Source organism: Zosterops lateralis, assembly GCF_965231275.1.
Source record: "Zosterops lateralis genome assembly, chromosome: 2".
NCBI classification, from domain to species: Eukaryota; Metazoa; Chordata; class Aves; order Passeriformes; family Zosteropidae; genus Zosterops; species Zosterops lateralis.
In genome coordinates, this window is record NC_139763.1 from 76,844,254 (window position 1) to 76,866,172 (window position 21,919).

The 21,919-nt window shown below is 37.8% G+C and overlaps 1 protein-coding gene across 4 annotated transcripts in view; it reads right to left on the reverse strand.

Moving 5' to 3' along the window:
* The window catches only part of YAP1 (Yes1 associated transcriptional regulator), a gene marked incomplete at its 5' end in the record, with an annotated part of 87,016 nt that overhangs the window by 44,167 nt on the left and 20,930 nt on the right, over positions 1-21,919 (reverse strand). The gene's annotated exons all lie outside the window — the stretch shown is intronic.

A 21,919-nucleotide genomic window follows, 5' to 3' on the forward strand; every position in this document is an offset into this window, starting at 1 on the left:
AATAGCTAGAAGGCCAACATCAGTTTGACAGGGCTGATGAGCTAGGGGAATTCCACAGGTAAATTTTCCACAGCTGCATTTAGAAATGGGATGAAAAAGAAGGTTTAGAGGCATAAAGAACCTTGACAAGAACTGGTCTAATTATCACTTCCAAAAACTGGAGTGTAGCATGGAAAGACTTCTGGGTTATGGCTGCTGATGATCTTAGGATACTTACACACAATGGAGTGGATTCAGCTTTGGCTGAGGATAGAAGGCATCACATTCTTTGTGCATGCTCCCTTTTCTATCCTATTCAGGGGATTTTGAGAACAGGAAAGGATTAAAATATGAATCTAAGTGTTCAGATATATGGGCCATTTTTAATTAGCATAGCTGACTTTGCAGGTGGTGTAACAAAATTACTGATTTATACTTTAAATACATTATTTTGAGATGATTTCAATTCCAAGCAGCAGGAGTACAGAGAAAAGCCTGAAGGAGAGATGAGATAGCTCAGTTAGCAATTACCTCTACCCTCAGTTCAGTCCTCTATAAACATTTTCCTGAATTTGCACCATTCTTAGCCAAGGATATACACTTAAAGTAGCCCTAAACCCTTTAAGGACTTTCCAACTGGCTTTGTAAAAAAAAAAAAAAAAATCCAACAAAATCCAGCAAAAGAAAAGGCTGGCTACAGAGCAATGAAAATCTCATCTGCTGAGAGATTATATTCCATCCCTTGCTGTGGAAAGCATTGTGTTGTCCATGTACTTGTAATACATCCTTAGGCTTCAGGAGTGTTACAGCCTAATTTATACAAAAAGCACATGGCAGTAAAATTCAGAACTTCCCAGTCTCACTGTTTCCCAAAAGAATCAGAAAAAGTCCCTAAAACTTGTAACAGTTTATCACTTAAGGATGGTAATGTCTCCAGGCACGGTCTTTTTGCCTGAAAGAAATAGAACCATTTATACAATCTTCTGAACATTCCTGCAATACATAAAATAGCTGTATTTTTGAGTTTTCCTTATTCTTTGTTCTGCTTGGCAGCCTTAATGCATCAACTAAACAAAGCTTGTGTTGGACAACTCCATCTACACCACTGATCATGTTCTCACCAAACTGTACCACAGGCATACAATGACAGAGAGCACACTGATGAAATGACAATAGACAAATGGCAATGAAGGTTCAACCTTCATTCAGCTTGCAAAAGCATCCCTTAAAATTGTCATGCAAGAGTTCAGTGTGCAATCCTTTGGTGCCACAGCCATGATTTTATTAATTTAGAAATAGAACAAAAGCAAAAAGTAAGAGAATGGTGGGCACAAGCCTCCTGTTGACCAGGTGAGAAGAGAACCTGTCAGGGCTCAGTTTTCCTTAACCTAAATATGAAATAAAACCACATGCTATCCTACAAAATTACTAGGCTGCAGAAATTCTTCCAGGAATTAATTGTTTCAACCTGAACTAGAACAATGCAGTAAGTGAAACATAAATGCATCTGACAAAAGTCTTAATTTGTCAAGAAATAGATTTTGCACACAGTCATTACTAGTCAGAACAAGTTTTTCTACAAATCCCTCTGGAATTAATTCCTAAGGTGGCTGAATATTGCAAGATACTAAGATGTACCAGAAATTCCAGAACACATGGCCCATGAAGCTGTGGACACTGATACACAAAATAAAGAGCTTTTACAGATACACAAAAACACAGTATTTAGTGTTAAATACTAATATTAATAAATATTATTACAATTAATTAATATAAATACTAATATTCATAAATAGTAACTTATTCAAAGGCAGCCTTCACTAGCACTGGCCTGCCTGCAGACAGTGCACAATTCATGCACCAAAGACTTAAAAACTAAGGTTGCTATTCGGAGTATAAACACCATGCTGTTTTGAAGCTGCAGAATAGCACTGCACTTCTTAGGAAAGCACTCACAGAAAGGTCCTCACTTAGAGTGTGCAGTGCTAAAATGGATGTGTGGGCAGTAAGCAGTCTGACCACACAGGCATGATTAACACCAAGAGATGAATGCATGATATGATTTACAAAGGTTTGCCGAGGTAGCAGCACTTTTATAATAATGTGCTCTTGAAACAACCACCTTTTGTCAAAGCCAAAATGGAAGCAATAACATGCTTATTTTGTGTTTATTATTCTTTTTTTCCTTCTGCCCCTTTTTCCTGCCCTGCACTTAAGGACCTCATCTAGAAAAGTAGGGCTGGTATCTTACAATGCTTACAAGTTTTAAAATTGATTCTCAAAAGTATTATTTTTGGATTTCTCTGGATTTCCAATAAAATAATATTCTGAGTTTCAGGAACAAATAAGGAGTACAAGGACATCTTCATTTCCAGAGCTTTTTCCATTAATTTGAAAACTGTAAGACATACCAGTATTATAGACACTAAAAAGAAAAGTCCTTGTTTTACAGTCTTTTCACCAGTTCAATTATTTTCCAAAGTCTATAAAGGACTAAATGCTGTGATCACATTCTGTGTCACCAGATTATTTTGAACTTCTCAGTTCTCCAGCAGAAAAAAAAGTTATTTTTGAAGGAAACCGCCCTTTCTCATATCTTACGCCCAAAGTTAAGAAGTTTGTTTCCCATGGCTAAGTCATTCAGCATATGCAGAATTCACCTTTTTTCTCTCCTTTATTTTCAATGAAAGAGATAAAGATATATCACCAAGGAAGGCAAATCTAAAGGAAGAACTGTCTCTGCTGCTATTTCAAGTGAAACTACTATATTTGTTTGACTTTACAGATACTCTCCTACACTCCTGCTTAGCAAATGCAGAAGCCTCCTCAAGATGTAACCATTTTGCCTTCTGTAACACTAAAGACAAGATTACACAAACACCAGCTTTCACAGTTATTAAGGGAAGGCAGATGATTTTCAGAAGTGATGGAAGCCATGGAATACTTTATCACTTTTGTGTCCTTTTATCTCTGAGATTCTATCTCATTTCTCTCTCTTAAAAGGAGACAAAGCAAGCAAGAGGGAAATTAAGTGCTGCTTTGCATGAAGAGAAGCCAGGCAATTTTACGCCCCTCTCAAAACACCCTATTTTTGTTGCCTGAAGGTTTCAAGTCAGAGAAGCTAGCCTAAGCATGCTGCAATAAAAGCTGCTACAGCCAGCTGTCTTAGTATCTAAAGGAGGTTGTTGCTAGCAATCCTGTCGATTAACCCTCAGGCTAACCACCACTAAGGAAAACAAAATATTAAGATAAAAAGATTCTTTAGGTTGTTTCCTTATTGCTCTAAGTAGGAAGTCTCAGAGGGCAGTTCCAACTGGTTGCTTGAGTGTTCAGACAATGATCACTCCCAGATGGCCTTGGCAGGATGAGCTGACTCTTAGGGAACCATTAGGTAGGACCTGCTGGAAATGAGGGCACAGTTTTCTGGTATGAAGTGAACGTGTTTTTCTTGCCATTAAAATCATTGATATTGACATCTCTTTTTAATTTATGTTTCAGAGCTCACACTTCACACCTTAGGTTCATTGTCTGTTCAGATTCTCTTGGTTTTAGTCATAAAAATCATTCTATGGAATCTTTTCCCTCATTTGAGGGCTGTACTTTATTCTATTAAAAACCCAAGTCATCTGTTTCCTTCTTATGACACTTATGACTGTTTCCTTCTTATGTTCCAGGGAGAGATTTTAATTTTTACAATTCAGACAACCACCACGTGCTGCTGAGGTAGGAGGTAATTATTCCTGTCCCTAAAGACTCAGATTGCTAAGTAAAACAAAGAAGACAATCTTCCAACAGCAAGTTGCTGCCTGAGTCCGGACTTGAAAGATACCTGCTCAGTCAACCCTAGGCAATGGCAATCTCATATATTGTTTTTCGCCAGCAGATTATTCTTTTTCCTCCCCCACCCTTCAACTCCCTGAAGACAGATTTCACAAACTGCAATCCACCAGAGGCAAGAGATTTCTCGACCCCAGATACACCACATTGTCTGAAGGCTGTGCTTTGAAAACTTATTTTTATTTACCCATTTAACCTGAAGTGGCAAAGAAAATACAGAGCAAAAGCCTGAGAATAAACTAAACTACTTAGTGTATAATTTTAATTATTATAGTTATCATTTAAATGTACGGTACACTTAAATATAACACCTATTATATTTATCTTAAAAAGTGACCTAAAACTGTTTTCAACCTGAGGATTTTAAAGCTTCAGGTTCTGCATTTCTCTTCACCATTCACAAAGAGTTTAAGGAGCATCGGTTTAAACAGTATTCAAAGACCCATTGTAAAATAAGCAAAGGAAGCCAAAACTAATTTTGAACTCACATTTCACTGCATATTTCAGAAGTTATCAACTGGAAATATTAATTTACTTTTTGGTTTATTATTAAGAATTTGGGTATTCACAGAAACTGAAAGGTTGAAGGGATTACTGGAAGTCATCCAGTCCAACCTTCCTGCTCAAGCAAGTAACAGAGCAGTAGCAAAGTCTAAGATTGAACAGAAACTAAAAGTTTGACTATAAAATCATCATCTGCAAAACAAACCCTAGCTTTCTAGAAACAAACAAAGTTTTAATTTATTTCATTAAATCATCATAATAAATACCAATACCTCAGCATTTATGTATTTGGTGTATTTGGTTTGCAATAATTTAATTTGCTTTCTGAGTATCTTTTGGTACAGAGGGAATTACAAATACAGATGACAAAATGTGTCAAGCACGATTTTATTTGAAAGCATATCACGTAAATTACTAACAGTTCTTAAAGTACTAGCAGTTTAGTCTTTGCCAAAATTAGCAACTACCACATTTTATCAATAAACACAGTGAAGTACTTATTTAGAAATGGTTCAAGCCTACCCTTAGACGAAAAAAGAACACAAAGCAAAAATCACAAATCTCCTAATTTCACTGAATTTCAGCCGACTTGTAAGTGTTGAAGTTCCAACAAAGTCCTAAATAACTTAAAAGTTATCACTTTAACTTAGTATAAACTAATCCAAAATTTATAATCACTGCAGTCTTCATCTACTAGTTATGAAAATCAGCATTTGTCCTTGGGGGAGGAGGATGGTGAAGGCATTGTGCTGCTGCCATGAGAGAGGGGGAAAAACACTGTATTTACTTATTGTCATCCATTTTAAAAACCATGTACTCACCAAATGTATGTCTTTATTTTGTCTTCCTTTAAAGCATTTAAAATCATGCTTAATAGTAACAGGCCTCTGTAAAGATACGAATACATTGTACCCACACAAGAGATCAGACTACAGGTCACACTCTACTAATTACTACTAACTTCTGTCTCAGAAGACAATTGTGTGAGTTTTTTAATGGCTAACATCATTATAATCAAGCTTTCCTTCTAGCCTTGTCCCTCCCCACTTTCTAACAGTCCATTTTAAAGACTGCCCCAGCCCAAGTTTTACGCTTGGATAGTATAGAGTTTACTTTCCTTTAGGAAGTGAGATCAGTTCTTAATACAAGAACTCCCTTACAGTGTTTGTTCACCATTAGTCAGCACTTCCCTATGACCCATCCCTTTCCTCCACTCCCTTTCAGTTCCAAAAGCTGTCATTATTGGCTTCCAGCTTTTTGGGATTTTTGCCTGCAAATTTACAAACTATTTTAGAAATCCCCTGGAGGGTGAAGCAGCTTTTTTCTGCAAGTATTATCACTTTGAACTCCTGGACAAACTGAGGTCCTTGATAGACTTTCTATAGCCAAAGGTCCTATCACCATCCTACTTTCATCCACTTTTGCCCATCAATTAGGCAGCCAAAATAGTTTTGAAACTTTCAATTCAAACACAATTCTAAGTGCAAGCTCTGGAGGTTGTCTAGGTTTTGTCTATTTGCTTGGGTTTAGCTCATTCAGTAGTTAGCACACAAAATTCCAAAGACAAAACATATTTGTTTCATAACCCATGTTTGGAAAATATAATGTTCCTAATGTCAGAAGAGCCAATGTGCACTATCACATACCAGTAATTTCAACAGCTGAGTAATAAGACACAGCTTTTCTGAAATTTAAGCAGTAGATTAGAGAACACAGTTAATGGAAGCACACTGACCCCAGTTCTATGCCAAGCTCTGAGGAAGCAATTCTGTATAAAGGTTACCTGATACACACCTGCCGGGGCAAGGCACCTAAGCTGCACATGAACAGTTACAACACTCAGTGATTCACTATCACTGCAAACTTCAGAATGTATCCATTCTTGCCCTTTAAACTCAGTACTCTAGACTGTAATCTTCAGATCAGAGGATGTGAACTGTATCTGAAGGCAAAAGATGAAGGATATATCAAGAGGAGACTGAAACTCCCAATATATTTTTTCATTCATAATACTTCATAGTCATCCATACTTAGCTTGCTAAAACTGAAAACTAAGCTAATATAATCCTTTTGGTCTGCTCCATTCCAGTAATCTTTGATACTCCCACAAAATGTCTGAACTATATTTTTTAATGTGAATCAATTGCGTCTAGTCACCACGTAAAGAAAGCTTATTGTAACCGATTTTTTTTCCCACATCATTTTTACATTCAGAATTATGGAAGAAGGAAACAAACCACTCTGCTCTTCAGCTCCAAGTTTCTTAGTTTTGAACTGAGATGCTTGAATAAACCAAAAAGTAAACATTTATTTGGATAATGCTTTCTAAGATGTGGTTTAACACTTTATAGTTCTAGGTACTTACACTGCAACTTTCTTCCAGAATTTATCACTCAAAGTTCAGTAGCAAACATTCACTGTTCAATGTTATCTTAAAATTTATTTTGAAATCACTTAATTATCACTACACAGGCCATAATTTTAAACTTTATCTCAAAACTTTTTAAAAGTAAACTGTACATTAAAAAGAAATAAATCTATTGCTAGATACTGTGATTCTAGTTGTATAAACTAAGACATTAAACATTCTGGTCACTCTTCTCTGATACCTTGTTTTCCTTTACATATATTTTCAGAAATCTATTCCTTCAGAAAATTGTTACAAAACATTTATGTTCAAATGAGAACTGAAAAGGACCGTTACATGTCTGACAATGTAACATGCTTCTTTACGAGAAACCTATTTACATTTTCATGTGTATCAAGAACAAAATTTAAGAATATACCAAGAGCAAAGAATATACTGCAAAGAGACATGAAAGAAAGTCAATCAGGCCCTGGAGTCGAATGGCTGTATTTCAGAGTCCTACTGCTTTGTGCCACGTTTCTCCTCACCTCTGACTTGACTACTCATATTGCTGAGCTTGTCAGGATTGCAATCTTCCTTAACTTGCAGTATTCCTGTAACCTTGCAGTCTATCTGGTAACTCTCCTATTCCACTACAGGGAACAGCTGCTTGGACAGCAAGCATCACCTAAGCAGCCAAATACCATCTTCTGTGCTGGAGCATGCACCGAGCTGGCTGGGAGCTGCTGCTGCCAATGCTGCTCCCACATGTGGGAGGAGCAGGGCCTGGGGCACCCTCGTCCTGCTCACAGGGCAGCCAAACTGCTCTTTGCTGATCCTGTCCATGCAATCAGTGGGGGATTTGTCCCTTAAATACGGTAACTGCACTGAGACCGTACCACTGTCAGTACACACAAGACAAATCTGCTGATAAACTCATTAGAAAATCATCTGTGATGAAGGATTTCAAACAGATCCATTTCCTGAATATATTCATCAGATGCTAAGTTATCTAGCACCTTATCTGAAAATCACTGTATATGTTAGAGTAAAAAATGTCCCGCAGGTGAAAGCTGCTGAAGAGCAGTTTGCACTAAAATAAATTACATCCATTAAAAATTAATTTGCATCCTATCCAGAACTGTGCAAAGATCCAATAAACTATTTAATTACTGAACACCTGTAGCTATTTTGTGAGATAATGACACTCAAGTAATTTCTATACTTCCATAACATCGAAATACACTGCACTTCAAAACAGCAGATGTTAAAACATGGTTTACCTGACTCTGTAACTGCTATTTACTTATTTATTCCTTTACAGTCATGTAAAAAAAGAAAATAACTGTGAACCACTTCAGCACAGTACTGGGGGTGATTAATTAGGGAGTGGCAGAGGAAAGGATGAAACATCAAAAGAAAGTAAATACTGTAAGTGTAAGAGAAGAAACGTCTTGCAGAGGGATCTGGCAATCTTGTAATATCAACTTCTCCCAAGGAGTTAATCTGCATGAAAAGACACTGAAGTAGCCAAGGAAGGAGGTCAAAATCTGCAAATTTACAAACCACAGGAAGAATTCTTGCCGAGAATGAATGAACTGTTGAATCCCCTGGCTAGATATATACTGGTCTGGGAGATTAAACTGGGAGGCAGACTCTCACTGGAGTGGAAGGAAGTACTGAACAAAAACATTATGAACTCCCTCCTACTCTCAGAAAGAGAAAGAACACAGAGCACTTCAGCCCAGGTAGGAGAGTGAACCCAATTTGCTGAGCAAAAAACTACTAGAGATGAGCAACACAACTTATCTGAACACAGAGGCATTTGTGTATCAGTGGCAGAAGAACAGTGAAAGAACATAATGGAGAGGAGAAGCTAAAAGCTGATATAAAATTTTCCCAGCATTAAGAAGAGGTTTGATTTTCAATCTGTACAAGCCAAAACAAAACTTTACATACTTGCAAAGCAAAACTACAGTTCTTTCTTAAAGCACACATCTGAAATTCCCTATAAGCATCTATTAAGAAATGGAAAAAAAAATCATCAAAAGCTGCAAAGCAGTAGGTTTTACGGTAAAAAATATATGCCAGCTGCATACAAGAAATCATCACTTCCCAAAGCTAAAATTATTTTTGAGGATTGTGCAATCCCCTTTTGAAAATCTTGACCTCCAAGAAATAAAAAAGTTTCCTCACTCTCACATTCCAAATTATTAGATGATTATAAGATTATTTTACTTCACCATAACTGGTAACAACCAAGATTCTCCCTCGGTTTTGAACTGAAGGGTTTTCTAAATATGCACCAAATATCCCAGTACCCTATAGAAATAGGGTGCACATACTCTATGTAAGGTGGTAACACTGTTCTCAGCACAGAGAATGCCAGTACTGACTTAGCAGTTTTGTGCACAAAGCTGCCCATTTGCTCCTTGCTCTCCTTGTTTTTGCTTTGCTGATCAAAGCAGTTGCCAAGTTTTTTCTTTACCATTACAAGGCAGGAAAAATGGCTCTCCTCGGAGAGGCCCCTTGTGAAGGTCACAAAGGTTAGCTCCACAAGCCCTGGAGTCTGCTCTGATGCTGGAGTGATTGGCTGGCTTCCCTGCAGTTACCCTGCATTTCCCCTCCTTCACAATAGTGCACTGGTTATGGAAACTAAATATGAAAGAACTTGGTGGGGGAGGAAAGAATTTCTATGGAGACACATTCTAAAATGCTCACAAGTTCTACTTGTTTGAGCAGCCTAGAAACCTAGTGTTCTAAAACATTTGATTTCTTCTGGAAAACTCAAAAAATTCAGCCTGCAAGCCTCTCTACTCTCAAAGGAAAACCCACAAAGTTTGCTTTCTTTTGGCATACAAATACATAGATACTAGTCTGCCTTGGTCTGGAAAAAGTTTAAGTTTGCTCCATCTCTGGACCTTAGCAAGTGGAACCCACAGGTCACACCATCCTAATGAAGACTAAAATGAAGCCAACTAATCAGGACGCAGGTTTGCAGCACTTCCAGATCCACAGCAGTATCAACCAAAGACACTTTCTAACTTTTAGGTCTGAAAGTTAAGTAATGAAGACATTTTGAGACATCCAGCAAAACAATCCCTGTATTTTAGATGGCTGATTAAATATACTCCCCATTTTCTATAAATTCAAACCTACCAATCCACAGGTAGCCACAATTACTCAGGTTTTTCTTCTACATAAAAAATTTAACCCACAGTGTATACACTGAAAGCTCTAAGCCACTTCAATCCTAGAAAACGGATTCAGTATTGGTCCAAGTAGGGGAAAGTAGCATAAATTTTGTATATTGAAGAATAAACTTTCTGAGGCTTCATATTTTAGGAACACAATTTCATACCACTTTACAAATAAAACTTTGATTCTCAGCATTACTCAAGAAGCTTTCTTACCGCCCTGAAAGTCAAGCCAGGCTCTTTCCTCTCTATATAACTGTAGGTGTCAAGTTCTGTCTCTAGTGCCAGCACCCATATGTTTGGACAGATGAAGCCAATTAAAATTCAGCCAGTGTGTTTGATGCTGAACCTTCCTCCACAGCTGTTCTGAGTTCATTATGCTACAAGGAGTCAAAAGTACTTCCAGAATAGTGAAGATGTACACCCCCACTAACTAGGTATTTCAAGATGTTTAAGTACTCTCAATATTTAACAATACCTAGTAACAGAGAGACTCATAGTACAGCTTTATCTTCCTAGGTGAAATCAACAGGCTTCCTCTTAACCAGCTGCCTCTGTTCACAAAACATTAAGAAAAAACAAACCCTCTCTATTGGGACAGAGCAACAAAATACTGAGAATGCCAAAATCCTAAGCTGAAAACAGTAAAACACGTAATTAAAGAAGGAATATTATAGTTCATATAAAAGCACAGAAGTGTAAGTGGGATTTTGACCCACTTACTTGTTTACCTGTAAAAAGACGTAACAAAGTAGAGACACCTCACCGGGTCTCCAGAACTACTCCAGCAAGTTTAGATGTAGATGCAAGGAGAAATCCATGTAATAGCCATATTGTAATAAAAAGCAAGAAGTATATGCAGGGAAGAGCTGCATCTGATCATCAATATTTACTGGAGAAACTTTTAAAGAGATACAAAAACGCAATACCAAATTCCTTTTCTCCTCTTTAGCAAGAGAGCTTTTATTGCCAGCACTTGCCATTTTTTTGTTAGTTGATATAATAAAGCGTAGCATTTCTGACAAAAAGCTTTATCAGACTTCTCAAGCCTCTCTTTAGGAGTGGGCCACAAAGGCCAGCACACCTAACACCCACCAAACCCAAGCCTCCCTCTACTCTCATACAAATACTGGGTACACAGTGCAATGGCCGACAGAAAGCACAGACACCAGATCACCTGAGACATTTGCAACACCAACACGTTGCTTAACTTTGGAACCTGAGCCATGACAATAAAACCCCAGAGGAGAAAGAATTGGGTCAAGAGTCAATAAAATGTGATATTTTGCTATCAGGCACATGTTTGACCCCCTCAGTACAGAAAAGAAATTCTTACCCTTCTAGCTGATGTTGCTATGCAGACAAGAAGCCTCTCATGGTATATGTTGTGATAACATTAAGGCATTTCTCCTGCTTTTGTTACTCAGGCAATACAGGGCAAAAAACCTTTCTCATTCCACCACCCAACCTAACCACACTAGGGGGTTCTGCTGATGTCAGCATATTCTCTGACAAGTATTTACTTCATAATTATATTAACCATTCCTACCTAAGGAATTAAATATATTATCTGAAAAATGTGGAGCAACATCAGCTTACTGCAGCTTCTGTGTTCTCACAGTCCTCACAATAAAGAGGAAAGAAAAAGCTTTGGTTCAAAATACCCAAAAGTAAAAACAACAGTAGACACTAATAAATGAACAAAAAACCCTCTCTGTAAGCAGCAGAAAGACGAAGATACCGCTCAAATCTGTAACATGGGGAAAGGCTAAAGTTTAGGACTACGGTTTTGTAAGTTTTTATGTTAAAGGTTCAGATTGCTGTAATGCTTCAATAATGACACAACTGGGCCAAGGAATAGATGCACTGTAACCAGCCTCTTTCTGCTATACATAATACAAGAAGGATGTCCAATACTCTTTTAGAAAGCAACCCCCTTCAGAAACATACTTTATGAAAATATTGAGTAATTCCCTGATACAAGACTCAAGCAATATAAGAATCCTTGGAGTGGTTGTAGGACCAAGTGCCCTACACCAATCCTGCAACTGTACAGAAGAAATATGTTCAGACCTGTTGCCTTTTGATGAGCAAGTTACAGAAAAATTATTAAAACCAGTCTGAACACCTATCATTCTTAAAATTTGAATTGAAAAGAGCTTCATGTATGGCAAAAAGTTTGAATGTCTTATTTGCACCTGAGTTTCTTTTAATTTTACGACTTATGACATAATCAAGGGGTCAATAAGCTTGTAATTTCAAAATTAACACTCCCCCCCATAAATTGACATAAAACATAAAAGGAAAAGAATATATACAAAAATGGGAATGAAGATCAAAATAATTCAGTTTTACATTTTCCACTTGAGTAACATGGATGTCTCAACTCATCAGTATGACACATGACCTCCAAATTTAGGTTTTCAGCTTGAACTGTGACAGGCCTTATTTTTTGATTTAGCCTATAAAAAACAGTAAACCTGACACTATGTTGTTAAAAGTGCACAATATTTCTTGGAAATGTAAATTATGACATAATATAAAAGTGCAACTTCCAAGACTTTTATAGAGAGCAAACGAACTAAAGCAATCTTTACTATAATTCTAGACAACTTCACCCAGAGGTAAACCTGATCTACTTAAAAATGAAAACCTCTTTGTTCCTAATACTTTAAATACAAAGTTGTAAGAGAATGAAGAGGTCTTCCAACAGCAAAGGGGAGCAGGACAAAGAACACAACAAAAATACACATGCCAAAATGTTTGCTACAAGGTAGCCAGTGGTCTCCAAACCTCTTTACCACAAGCCTTATCAGTAAAACAATTTTTATGCACCCACAATATATGTACATTTGTAAATAATATACATGTAATACATGATGTTCATTATAAAACATATACCGATACAGGAAGAAGAAAAGGATGTGCTGAAGATTAACTAAGCGCTATTTTACTTTTTAATTTTTATTTATTAATGGTCCAAAATACATTTTCCTCACCCCACTGGACTGTCTTTCACAGCACTTGGGTTATACACAGCGCACGTTGGAGACCACCAGCTTATACTGTCCAAAAGATGAATGCCATCCTTCTGAAATACACTCAATTTCAGAACTTGGTCTTCTAAATGTGAGCTGAACAACTATTGGAAAGGCTGATGAGAGCTATATGTTAAGTCAAGGCTAAAATCTGCTGTTTTGACTGTAACAGACTTATTTTTAACAGGGATCACATTTGTTACATTCTACCAAAAGTTTTTGAGACTTCCAGAAGTGTAGGGAGGAGACAAGACAAAGCTGGCAGCATTTAACAGTGCAAAATACTATTTCATAAGAGGTTACATAGCATTACCTTTCCAACTGGGGAACACATTTTAGGTACATTACAAGTATTACCTGAAATTAGAAGTCTACACTGAAAACTACTGGTATTTCTGTTGCCTGTTTTCATAAATACAAAGAGAAATCAGATCTGAGGTTCACCCTGAAGGAGATTCAGTCTGAATTAATTCTCCACCAAAAACAGGATCAGGAGAGGGGGTGAAAAGAAGGAAAGAAGATTGTAGTACAAAGCTGAGTCCAAATCCAGAAGACAAAACAAAATCATATGCAGCAATGAAACCAAGCCTGATGTAAAAGGAACCATCCACTACAAAGACAACAGTTCCTCTGTTTGCTGCAGACAAGAAACCCCTTAGTTTGCCATGATTTTAACATCAATCCACATCTAGAAGGTGACCAGATAGTGACTTATCACCTCCTGAAAACTATTACTTCAGAGGATGCTGACTTTAGCTTGAAGGATGATGCTCTAGTAAGAAAAGAGCTATGATAATTTACAGAAACACTTCTTCTAAATGCTATTACTTTATGCTAGATCAAACAATTAGGTGTATTCAAGCTATTGAGAAGAGGGACAGGTTCAGTAATACTCTTAGTGATTTCTGAGCCATTGGACCACAAGGTTCCATTTCTATATATGGATAAACAAGGAAAAAAAAAATCATGTGCCCAGGAAAGTCAGGCAGATGGACAACACTTTGAGAAAATCGGCCTTATGCTGATCCAACACTCCTCAGGCACACAGTATTAGCACCCCAAGACAGTCATCAGAAAAACTGAAAGTCTCTGCAAGTACAGTTGCCTAAAAAACCCTAGTAAAGAGGCAGGGGAAATTATGGCCCACTTACTAAGCTTACATTTGTTATGAGAGAGCGCTATTTATAATGTCACATGCTGAAACTTGTTCCCAAGCTAGCTAAACCTACATGCTTAATTGACTCAATAGACAATGCTGCATTGTTAAGACTAATCTCTTCCTACAGGCTACAGTTTCCAAACCATGAAAGCTTTTACACATTTTAATTTTTTCAGCAGTTCTGAAATCAGAAAACTTCAAAATACACATGCACATACCGGCACATAGAATATGATACTGACTACCACTAAAATTCACATATCAATATGCAAACGTAGTCAGCAGAAAGTCCAAGTATTTTAAAGAACATAAGAGCCAGAGGGTTCTTAAAGTTGCTATTTCAGACATCCAAGATGAAAGGGACTAAGGAACAAAAAGCCTGGGAGCGTGTTCATGTCAGCATGGAGCAGCAGCTCTCACGTCACACTAGATTTTGACTAAGCCATCCTATAAAGTATTTGTTTCAAGTTACTTCCCAAGAGTAAGGTTTTGGGAACTTCTAATTAGTTTAAAGTCTGAAAAGTTCACAATTAAAATCCAATTTAAACAAAAATTGCCCCAAATGCTGCAGACTACCTTAGTTTTGCACAGTAAACAAGTTTCATGAAGTAATTCAGCCATGAAAAGGAACTCAAGTTTTTAAACATTTGCATACCAACTATCAAAATAATTGCTGAATTTTAGGAATTGAAGTGATTCAATTACTATTTATTTGAAACAGCAAATTGGTTCAATCACTTTTATAATCAGCTTCAGGAAGCTGAATTTTGATATCTTAGGATCCATCAAGCTATTTTGATTTTAAAATATTCCTTCTGACTCCACCCCAGTCTGAAATGGATGAAAAGAAACAATTCAGAGAACAACACTACTAAATCTCAAAATTTCTTGAGTAGCTTTAGGAAAAAATAACAAATAAAGACAAAAATTAATTAAACTATGCCTTCTCAAACTACTGCCAGATGTAAGCAATTAGCAGAACTGAAGTCTTCATAACATCGCCAAGCAACTCTGACAAGAGCACTTGAGTTTTTAAAGTCAATCACTCTTGGCTGCCCTAAATGCCCATAAACCACATCTACACACACCTAACAGTTACCGAAATACAGAGACTATAAGATAAACATTAAAAGGCATCAGTGTATGGATGTACTTCTATTTTTCTGTACAGACTTGCTGTTTAATGAGTTTACCTTTGAAATTTTTATAGTTAATATAATGAAGATTTGTATTTGAACTCCCTCTTTTTGTTTTTAGTATCGCAACAGGATAGCACTCAACAACCAAAACAATCATCCTCTTTAAACAACAATGCTTCATTGTAAAGACAGCCTCCAAAAGGATATATTTACATACATGCAGTGTTTTTCAAATAACATGACAGCAGGAATGACATGCTGAGCACTGCTGATAAAACCTGTTTTAGATAGTCTCCCGTATCTCACGTTTCATTGACTCAAGCTGAAAAGTTTCCTAAAACATTGGAGGGTTAAATTAACAACCATCATGGCTTTCCTCTCCAATGCATCTCCTAATTTTCCCATACCAAGAAGCCATTGGGTTTGTACTGTAGGAGGATAAAACAGCTTTGCAAAAACAATGTATGATTCCCTTTAATCTAAAGGGGGTTTTTATGCTGAAGGGCATCTGGTCCCACATGTTTCACTTTTATCTTATCTTCACAAAAACAACATTATTCAACCTGACTGTAAAAATTGAAAGAAAAAGATGTAGACAGAAAACTGCTAAATTACTTAAAGCATAAAAAATGGACTCCAAGAAGTCAAACCATGTTGGAAAGACACTCTTTCAATCGCCACAGGGTCTAATGATATTTTGACAAGACTGCAATTATGTTTCTGTTAGAAGAACAGATCTTGTTCTCCATGTCTTGCCAGGATAATACTGCTTTTAATTAATGCTTTTGTTGTGAAGTGTTCCCTCAGGCAGTAATAACTTTTATAATAATTTCAGTATGTAGCACGTATTTCCTCACACCATTTATCCAAAATTTCTCATCATTTGGCCTCACAGATAATGCCCAAGCCCTTGCTTCCCAGGCAGCTTCAAAACATGGCTAACCACTGCCATGCTGAGCAAGACACTGCTAAAACATGTCTTCATATGATTGTTCTCCTCTGCTTCCCTCAGGAAGAAAGGAACATTACATGCCTATCAGACTGGCACAATCGCAAGAGAACCAAACTTCTGTATAAACACCAGTCCCAATTTCACTCTCAGGAAGCAGCACACACGTCTCTCTTTTTTTCAAGTAGTTGATACATGCTTTTATTGTACATTTCAAAAAGAGTTGCTACCACTGCCAAAGTGCCGTAAGATGCTGATCTTCAATTCCATTTACTGATCACTAAACCTGGGTAAAACAGTACAAGTGCAGCTTTTCTTCTTACAATCCACTGTGTAACCCACCTCTCAAATTTGTAAAGTTATGCTAAAGGAAGCTCCAAACCAGAGTTTCAGCAAACAGGCCATTACTGAAGCTGTAGAACTACAGACAAACATTTATCTGAAGCTTGAGATAAACACAGTAATGGGTGGGAAATATTATGAAATCCCTGTCAAGAAAACTCAGCCTCAGATTTAATCCACTCGCTGCCTCTTTCTACCACAAACAGCTGTGAAGTAACTAACTTGGCTTTGATTTAAATGTTACTAATTAATAGAACATGACTGTCTAACTCCGCAAGAAGGTGGGAAGTTTCAAACTAATTTCAATATGCCAATTAAAATTTGCTTTACAAGGCATTTTGCTAGATTACATTGACTTGTAAAGTCAATAAACATACTGCAAGGACTCATTTTTATCTGTCACATGTTCTCTGACCATCTTCAAGAGAGGAAATTAAAACATTAAATCTCACTTCCACTGAAATGTTCAAATTTTCTGTGTTTTCTTTCCTTAATTAAAGTGGTCTCTGTATTTTAGTTGTTCAGTTCTCCAAAGTTTGAACACTAAAAGCAATAGTATGTTTATACCTTCAACAGAGGGGAGAATTAATGTTCCAATTACAAACATTATTTCCAATTATTTTCCATTACCTTTTTATTTCTCTAATAAAACAAATCCAATATTCTCTCTGATCTCTCAATAGCAAAATTAATTTCAGAGTCCTGTCCCCATTTTCAGCACAAACACTTTCTCCTACCTGGTCTTTGCATGACTTCACTGGATGTCAACATTTAAATAAACGACTATTTGTAAAGAATAAATGTAGATATTGTCAGCAGCAAAACTGATGGATTACATCATATGGCCTTTATCAAAAAGGTCAAACTAGGTGACAGATGTCTCTAGTGTTTCCAAACTCCCTGGCTGTAGCTGGAAAGTGCATCTATCTAGAAGGGCATCACTTGAATTTTTCAGCCAGGTTGGATTTGTGTTTAGCCTAAAATCTGATGAACTAGTCAAACCAAAAAGTTTTGTGATTGTGATTCACAAAAGCAACCAGTAAAAGAGTTCCAAGGCTTTCAAAGTAACAAAAAAACGAAGTTATTTAGTATGAACTCTATTTAACAGACATAAAACCACTCACATAGAGACACAAAAAAATGGAATTGTGATTATGTAACTATTTTTAAACTCAAACACACAACAACACTGAGCTTTTGCAATCTTAACTGCCAACTTCTTTTACACTCCTGACATACTTGCCCAGAAAATAGCTACTGATGGACTTAATCAGAGATCAAATCCAAACCAATAATAAACACAGGCTTTCTTTATAAATGGCTAAATTGCCCCAATCAATAGAGATCCACTGGTTCCCTCTGAACAGCAGGCCATATGCATTGATTTAAGAAATTATCCTTTTGACCCTTCCCCTCTTCTTTCAGAGGAAGACTTACTGCATTACTCCATTCCCAAAGTTTCTCATAATAAAGCAAAACAGTCTTGGAATTAAAATGGACTCACCAAGCAGAAACAGATTGAATAAAGAGCTGAAATATTAGACTCTTAATACTATTAAAACCAAATCATTCACTAAAGAAGGCAGTATCCAACCTCTAGAAACTTGTACATCAGCTTCAATTAACTCCAAAGTCAAAAAGCTTGTATTATTAAAGAGAGAAATATTAAAAAAGGAAATCAAATTCCTGTCTCTCTCCTGTAGTTACTGGGTGACATTACCATCAATGGCATATCTAGTGCTACTAGAAACAAAAAGTAGCTTACAACCAAAGTGTAAAAAAGTGTGTAACTCAGAACCGAGATTTCTTTCTTTCTGATGATGTCACGCTGGCTAAGTTGTATAGTTATTGTGTAAAGACTATTAAAAACCACATGAAACGACTTTAAATACAAAAATTTCCAGAATCAGAACTACCACCTTTAGATCTCAGGCACACTGGATAATTTGTACTTTGAGAGAAATTTCATGCTATAGAAAGTCCTTGACTGAATTTACACAAAATATTTAACAGCACTGTGCTTTTTTGTTCCAAGATGTGTCAGCCATTGAAGTTCTGTATTGAGCACTGAGAATTTTAATGGTACTTATTTCTTAAAATATGCTTTTGTGTTACAAGTCTGACTTCTGCTTAAAATCAAATTGTATGTATTTTGATGTATGTATCTGATTATATACATATGGGAGAATAAAAGGTTCACAGATGAGTTGAATACATCTTTCTGTAATGAAATATACACTGAAACTATTTGCTCTGCCCTCATATAGTACGACAGTTAATTAAAGCATTCAAAGTTTACTTTAGTTTTACACAGCACAGCAGTTAAACCAAGCTGGTCAACTGGAAGAACAAGTCATAAATCAAAAAGGAGACGTGTAGCAAGGAACGAGGTCATTTTTTTATTCTGATGTTTGAGATGAACTGCAACTGCAGTAACTATTTACATAAGGAACAAGAGATTTTAGAAAAGGATTGAACTTCAGAAAATTTATTAAATACTACTGTTTACTCACACTTTTAAATGTTTAGTAGAATATCTGAAGATAATGGTACAGGCTTGAATTCTTTGTTAGTATCAGTTCTTCCAAGAATAAACCATGACAAATTCCTTTAGTAGCAGACCTGCACCTACATGTTTCCTGTTTTCTTGTTTCCCTACATCAATTCCTGTTGGTCTGACACCCAGTGTTCTTCATTGCCCTGTTTAGCCTGAGGCGAACAAAACAGCCACGTGTATTTTCTGAGAAAAAAAAAATGCAGCAAAAGCCCAAGCCCATCCCTCCTCTTAGGCTTCCATATCAAGCTTAACTTTACTATAGGACATAAAGCAGTAACACGCTAATTTTGTCACTAAAAAGCATAAGAGACTGTACTGTATAAGCATGCAACTGTAATTTCAAACTGTCATTACTACTTAGAAGTGAGCTAAATCATTACCTCTTTTATTGCTCCTGTTGAACAACTTTTCTATAACACAAGAAAGAAATTAAGAAATGCCAATACTGCATTATTTTTCAGTCTCCCTCTAAACCCTCCCTCACATTATGTGCTGTATGAATCTGAACCTTGCTCAACATTTCTATTTTGCTGGTAAGTGTACTTCAAGAACTTTCAACATGTTCAGCAACAAAAAAACCCAACCAAGAAACAAGAGTGTGGTGTGGATACACTTACGAACAAATGTGTGCATTTACCCTACTAAATAAAGCTTGTATTCTGTGATTTATTCTACTAACACAGACCTCCAGAACATCCGAGACTTTTGCTTGCACAGGTATATTTACGACAAAAATCTTTAGAGAACAGAAAATACTCGTTCTGATTTTACCTGGACCAGGAGCAACCAGAGTTGCAACAGAGCAACTACTTAAAAGTTGTGCTGCTAAGTACAATAGTTACAGTGTTAAATATCCCACCTAGATCTAGTACTAGTCACAGTATTTATTAACACCTCACTTTAGAGCCACTCAACCTTTGTAAATGTTTGGGTTGGTTTTTTTTTTCTCCCTCCATTTTATTTTTAGCATGCTTTGATCAAATTATTACTGAGTAGTTTTGTGCCAACAATGCAGATATTCTGGTGGGAGTCTGTTATAGACCACCCAACCAGGATGAAGAGGCAGATTAAATATTCTGCAAGCAGCTGGGAGAAATGTCACCATCTCTGGCCCTTATTCTCACGGGGAACTTCGACTTACCAGATGCTGGAAATACAACACAGCAGAGAGGAAACAGCCCAGGATATTCTTGGAGTCTGTGAAAGAGACTTCCCTTACAGAGCTGGTGAGGGAGACAGCTCGTAAGGTGTCCCCCTGGGCCAGCTGTTTGTGAGCAGACAAGGACTGGTGGGTAGTCAGAGGCCATCTTGGTCACAGCACTCACAAAATGACAATTTTCAATTCTCAAAATAACAAGGGGCATCAGCAGAACTGCCACCATGGACAGAATGCAGATTTTTCACCTGTTTAGGAGCCTGACTGAGAAAGCTACTTGGGAGGTCATCCTAAAGGGCAAAGGCATGCAGGAAGGCTGGAGATTCTTCAGGAAGGAAATATGAAAGGTATGGGAATAGGCCATCTCCACGTGGCAAAAAGACAAGCTGTTGAGGAAGACTGGCCTGGCTGAACAGACATATCTGACCAGAAGTAATGATAAAAAGAAGAGTTTGTGATCTTTGGGAGAAGCGGCAGGCAACTCATGAGGACTACAAAGATGTCATAGGTTATGAAAGGAGAAAATTAGGACCAAAGCACAACTAGAACTTAAATAGAGCTGCTACACCACAGAGACACGTGTCCATGAGGTTAAATGGGATCCAACCAAGAGCCCTGAGGAAGGTGGTAGAAATGTTCACCAAGCCACTTTCCGTCATTTACCAGCAGCCCTGGGAACTAGTGATGTCCTAGTTGATGAAAGGTCAGCAAATGTGATTCCCATCTATGAGAAGAGATAGAGGAGCTGTGGGAGTACAGGCTTGTCAGCCTAATCTCAGTGCTGGGAAGGTCATGGAACAGATCATCTTGAGTGCCAGCACTCAGCACACACAGGACAAACAGGGGATCAGGCCCAGCCATCACAGGTTTGTGAAAGGCACGTCCTGCTTGACCAGCCTGATCTCTTTATGTGACCAGGTGACACCTTCAGTGGATGACAGAAAGGCTGTGGATTTCGTCTACCTGGACTTCAGTAAAGCCTTTGGCACCATTTCCCACAGCATTCTCCTGGAAAAACTGTCTGCCCAGTGGCTTGCAGGGGCACATTGCTCACTGCATTAAAACTTTAATTTAACTGCTGGAATGTCTGAGTCCAGAGAGGAGTCACATGGAGTCACACAGAGCTGGCACCCAGTCACAAGTGGGGCTCACAAGGGCTCAGTATTTGGGCCAGTCCCGTTTAATGTCTTTTCTGATGTTGTGGATTAGAAGATCAAGCGTGCACTCAGCAGGTTTGCAGATGACACCAAGTTGGGAGTGTTGATCTGCTGGTGGCTCTGCAGGACAATATGGAAAGGCTGGACCAATGATTCAGTTGGTCAAGGCCAGCTCTAAGAGATTCAACAAGGCCAAGTGCTGGGTCCTGCCCCTGGATCACAACAACCCCAGGGGCCGCTACAGGCTGGGGGCAGGGGCTGGAAAACTGCCAAACAGAAAAGGACCTGGGAGTGCTGGTCAGCAGTGGCTGAACATGTTCCAGGGTGTGCCCAGGTGGCCAAGAAGGCCGATGGCATCCTGGCCTGGATCAGCCATGGTGTGGCCAGCAGGACCAGGGCAGTGACCGTCCCCCTGTCCTGGGCACTGCTGAGGCCACACCTCAAATCCTGTGCTCAGTTCTGGGCCCCTCCCTGCAGGAAAGACATTGAGGGGCTGGAGCGTGTCCAGAGAAGGGCAGCGGAGCTGGGGAAGGGTCTTGAACAGCAATACTGTGAGGA